Source organism: Meleagris gallopavo, chromosome 1 (assembly GCF_000146605.3).
Source record: "Meleagris gallopavo isolate NT-WF06-2002-E0010 breed Aviagen turkey brand Nicholas breeding stock chromosome 1, Turkey_5.1, whole genome shotgun sequence".
Lineage (NCBI taxonomy): Eukaryota > Metazoa > Chordata > Aves > Galliformes > Phasianidae > Meleagris > Meleagris gallopavo.
This window is the reverse complement of record NC_015011.2, coordinates 117,489,614-117,495,075: the sequence shown is the minus strand read 5'-3', so window position 1 is coordinate 117,495,075 and position 5,462 is coordinate 117,489,614.

Genomic DNA, 5,462 nt, shown 5'->3' with positions numbered 1-5,462 from the left:
ATAAAGAGGACAGCCAGCAAAAGAAAGCAGGCATTTTCAAAAATCACAAAGACAGCAAAGATACTCCAAGTGACTTTTAAATTAACAGCAACACTAGCTCATTCTGGAGGACACATCATTAAGAATATCTACTTATAAACATAAGTGATAAGACACCAAAAAAACTTAAGGTTTTTACAACAATACCTTGACTGAAGAGACATTGTCCTCAACATTGTCCACCCAAAGAGGTTGCAGCATTTAGCAGAGCTGACTTTGCAGCTGGTGCCTCATCCCAAGCTCTTATGTTCTGCTCTACACACGCCTTAATATTCCCTGTTGGCCTTTTGGTGCTGTGCAGAGACACACTCTGTGTTTGAGAGCACATGGAAAAACGCAATAGAAAAAAGATGTGAGCCCTTCAGCCCGGACAAGATACAATGCTATGACAGAAGCTTACAAACTTCTAATGTCATTTTTAATCTTTAACCTTTTAAACCAATATCAGGACTGCACCACAAGCAGGTTTTAATCTATCACTACCTAAATCCATGTATCTTTGTCCCAGGTGTTATATTTGCTGTAGGAAATATCTTATGATCCCTTGCTACTACAGCACTACATGGCTGAGATATGCTGCAGGATGTACCCATCTAACATCACTAAATACCAACATGTCAAGTAATTTCCATCTCACCACCAATTGCATGTGTATACAAGCTAAGCAGTACACACACTCCTTCTTTAGTGACACCATTTTGTAGAAGTCATCATTAGGCAATGATCACAGTGAATCATGACCAGAGCTCGCAGAACAGTGCGCACATCTCATGGGAGGTGAGCATGAGCAGAGGCAAAAGGGTCAAGAAACCTTTGCTGGTGCTGGCTGCAAAAGCTGGCAGATGAGGAATACGATGAACTCTGAAAGTTCATAGCTGTACAGTTGGTTGTTACAAGTGATGTAGGTACTCTGCTGGAGACATGTTTGGCCAAGTGCAAGGTGTTGCACTTGGGTCAGGGCAGTCTTAGATACGAGTGCAGACTGAGAGATGATGCTCCTTGAGAGCAGCCCTGCCAAGGACTCAGAGGTCCTAATGGATGAAAAGATGGACGTGAGTAAGCAAAGGCTAACGGTATCCCGGACTGCATCAAAAGAGGGGTAGCCAGCAGGGTGAGAGAGGTGATTGTCCCCCTCTACTCTGCCCTCATGAGGACTACCCTGGAGTACTGTGTCCAGGTCTGGGGCCCCTAGCACAAGAATTACACAGAGCTGTTGGAGCAGGTCCAGAAGAGTGCAACGAGGATTTTCACAGGGCTGGAGCACCTCTCTTGTGATGAAAGGTTGAGGGTTTGGGGATTGTTTAGCTTGGAGAAGAGAAGGTTCCAGGGAGATCTCATTGTGATCTCCCAGTACTTGAAAGGAGCTTAGAAGCAGCAAGGAGACCAACTTTTTACACACGTAGATAGTGACAGGACAAGGGGTAATGGATTTAAACTAAAAGAGAGGAGATTTAGGTTAGATGTTAGGAAGAAATTCTTTACTCGGAGGGTGGTGAGGCTCTGGCACAGCTGCCCAGAGACGCTATGGTGCCCCATCCCTGAAGGCATTTAAGACCAGATTGCATGGGGCCCTGGGCAGTCTGATCTAGTGGCTGGCAACCATGACCACAGCAGGGAGGCTGGAACTAGTTGATCTTTGAGATTTCTTCCAATAGAAGCCTCTCCATGATTCTATGCAGGGAAATAGGGAGAGGAAGAACAATGGAAGCATGAAAGTATCCAGGGCCTTCCAAAGGCAGCTAGATGTGTTGAAAATGAGCCGTGGCCAGGTCTTCATACCAGAAAAAACATGGAGCGAAACAACATTTCTTCCCTCCTTACTGAAAGGAAAAAAAAATGGGGGAAGGAAGGGGAAGGAAAGAAAGGAAGGAAGAAATGAAGAAAAAGGGAGAAAGACAGAGAAAGAAAAAGAGAGAAAGAGAGAAAGAGAGAAAGAAAGATCTTAAAAGCAGAAAAGTGGAGCACAAACCACGATTCCAGGACTCCTCCTCAAGGCTTTCCTATGGGGTGGTGGGAGCTTGGTTCTACAGAACAATTCCGCAGGAAAGGGAAGTGATAATCCCCTGGTGACATTTCACTTAACAATTTTCTGGTAGGTAATAATTCATGCATGCCACAGGAACCAGCATAATGGAAGCAGGCTCTGTCTCCAAGAAGTGTATTAATACATTTACAGCACATGAAGGCCATTATAATGAGCTTAGCCTGAGTTTTGATGAAAGCACTGTAAAGCTCACCCAGCCTTTGTTACATTAGGCACTTTTGCTTCAGAGATGGTGTTGTTTGCTAAACATTGCAAGACTTCAAAGAGGAAGCCCAAGCCTGACCCAGGCACTAAATGCACAGGACTTCAACAAGGCTTTAGGTCAGCCACATCTCATTGCTCACCTCCCCACCAGGTGGGACAACAGCTGCAGCTTAAGAAAGTACATATAAGTATGTTGACACAAATGCTGAAGTAGTGCATGCTCATGCTGGGAAAACAAGGTTAGTCAGAAGAGTACTAGTTGCTAATTCACAACAGAAGACTGGGAGCAGTAAAGCTGGGGAATAGACTCTCATCCTCTTCTTTTTTGAGCAATTTCTTTCCTCCTTGTTTATCCCCTGACGATTTACATTCCCCTTGTGCACATAGGCTTCTTTGTACAGCTAACACTACATATTCTTACAAGCTGGCTCTCTTCGCAGTCAGTAACAGCAGTGCTTAAACTAAAAGAGGGAAAATTCACATTTCATGTTAGAAAGAAATTCCTTCCTCAGAGAGCAGAAGGCACTGGCACAGCTGCCCAGAGAAGCTGTGGTGCCCCATCCCTGGAGGTGCTCAAGGCCAGGTTGGATGGGGCCATGGGCAGCTGAGCTGGTGGGGGGCAGAACCCTGCCCATGGCAGGGTTGGGGCCGGGTGTGCTTTGAGGTTCCTTCCCACCTGGGCTGTTCTATGATAATGATTCTATGACTATTATTGCAGCCCAACATACTACCATATTACACATTTTTAAGGGCTGATGTGGACTAAAATGGGTGCTACATGAAAGAGTGGGGAAAAAAAAAAAAAAGGGGACAATCTGGGGCTGATAGGGCTGCAATATCAATAAGAAACTGTATCTGTGAATGCTATTTTTAGTTACAGTCTTAGAAACAATAGCAATGATGGATACCACCTTTGTGCCTCAGCTACATTTTGGCACCTGCATTCCTTATTCTTGAGGCTTTACCACTGCTGCTCAAGTAACAGATTCATCCAGGCAGGCTACCACGTAAGTTAGCTGCAGAGCTGCAACTCCTTTTGCCACGTGTTACTGTACAGAAGCTAATTAGCCCCACTGAGACTCAGGCTTCAACAGCTTGAGTGCATTTGTGAACTGAGGCTTACCACTGGGAGACATCCCTTGGCCAGCATAGGGCCGTAACTCCTGGCACCATGCACCCACCCCAGTTCCCCCAAAGCAGAGGCCAAGGTGGGAAAGGGGAGAATCAAGGCTGTCTCGAGTCCTTCCTATGCTCTTCTTACAAGCCCTGGCTTCCTCCTATACATAGCATTTTGTTTATTACTGAGAATATGAAATCATACTGTGCACCACTCTTCATACAAATAGTGTCAGGGTGTGGTTCAGATATGGCTCCCAGAGCACTGGGAATGAGTTTCTTAAGCTTTTTGGTTACAGCCCATGAGGTCACTTTGCCTGCTGAGGATTTCTGGACCCTGTTGCCCTTCTGTACTTAAACAACTGCTCAGACTGCAACCTTGCCACAAAATCCTCTCCCCAGCACTTAAGCCTATGGGTCTGCCCATGGTCTGCCTTCTCCAGCCATCCCTGGATTCGAGTGAGCACATCTCTGTGGTTGGCTCTAATAGGCACACACTGTCTCTATGGCAATGAGAGACGGGAAGTGCCTGAGAAAGATGCTGCAGAAGTACTGTGTCTGGCACCAGGAGGAGACAGCAGAATGTGCAGAAGCCTGGAGGGAAATGTTCCCTGAAGGCTTAAGAAAGTGATGTGGCCATAGGATGACATAAGTGACCCAGAGGAGGATAAGCAATGCGTTTCTGTTTTCTTAAGTTAAGCTTTTCTTCCAACTAATGTTTTCATTACCTTTTATTTATAACAGATTAAATTTTAACTATGTAGTACTATAAAAAGAGTTTATTACATTATCACTCAGCTCTGTCTTCATCAGGCTTCTGTAAACTAGGAAGCGCATCCTTTCCAGCTTTCTAGTGCAGTGTGCTATGTATTTTGTTGTAGTGCTGGAAGGGGTGTTATGAAATAACAAGTGCTGCATAAGAGTACTTTCAGGTGCTCTCTGTATTTACGTCACGGTTTTCCCATTCTGGAAGAACTGCAATTAAAAGGCACTGTATTAGCATAAAAACATATTTACCTCAAAATATACCTACCTTTCTGTTTTATGATAGATGATTCCAAAGAGGAAAGCAAAAAAAGGTAAAACCTTCTCATTCACTCTTCATTGTTTGTTTCATTTCTAACACCTCCTTCAGTTAAGAACAATACACGGCCTTGTCAGGCTTAGCCTCTCTGTATGGCTGTCAGTTCTCAGGTACCAGTACAATCTTGCCTCATATACAGGAGCAAGAGAGGTTATGTTTAAAAATGTACATTTTAATGTGGGGGGAGGATTCGATGTATTATTATATGAAGTGCAATAAAGCCTCCAAGCTTTTGCTGTTGATAGAGTCTAAACTACCGGTTGTGATGAAGACAATAGGACAGGGATTATTAGTCATATTTTTACTATTCGCATTCACAATTTTAATCCTGCATGTACTTATTTGCCTTCCAAAAAAAAAAAACTACCAAGAAGACAAAGACCACCTTTCTATTTAAATCCTAAAAATAAGCTATTGACAAAGGCTCACCTCTAAAATATCAGGAGACAGATTCATCGCATAGCTTTTCACTTGTACCAAGAAAAGTAAGAAGTAATGCAGCACATTTGTAAGCCTGTTCACCTTCACTGCATTCCTGCTGCATGCTGCTTCACAGCCATCTATGCTCTACAAATGGGGAACAGGAGAAGGATGAAATAACGGGAAGATAAAGAAGTATATAATCCTGAAGTCACTGGAGAAATCAATTTGTAGGTAATATATTCAAGTTCCATATGCCTGTGTAAACAAAAGATCAGGACTTAGCTATAAATCTGCATATGGCACACACAACTTTTTCTGGAATGGCTCCCTGAGAACACACACTGCTGCCCTACTGCTGAGGTTTTCAAAGCCCACAGCTTTTCTAAAAAGGAAAATGTCTGCACCTCACACATTCCAACTTTGTGTGGGTGTCTAACCGACTCGGTTACCAAAGAAACTAGTTCGTGTTCTCCACCAGTTAAAACTAATATTGCCATTAGAACAAATAATATGAAGGAGAGGGAAGGAGGGGGAAAGGAAAAGAAAAAAAAA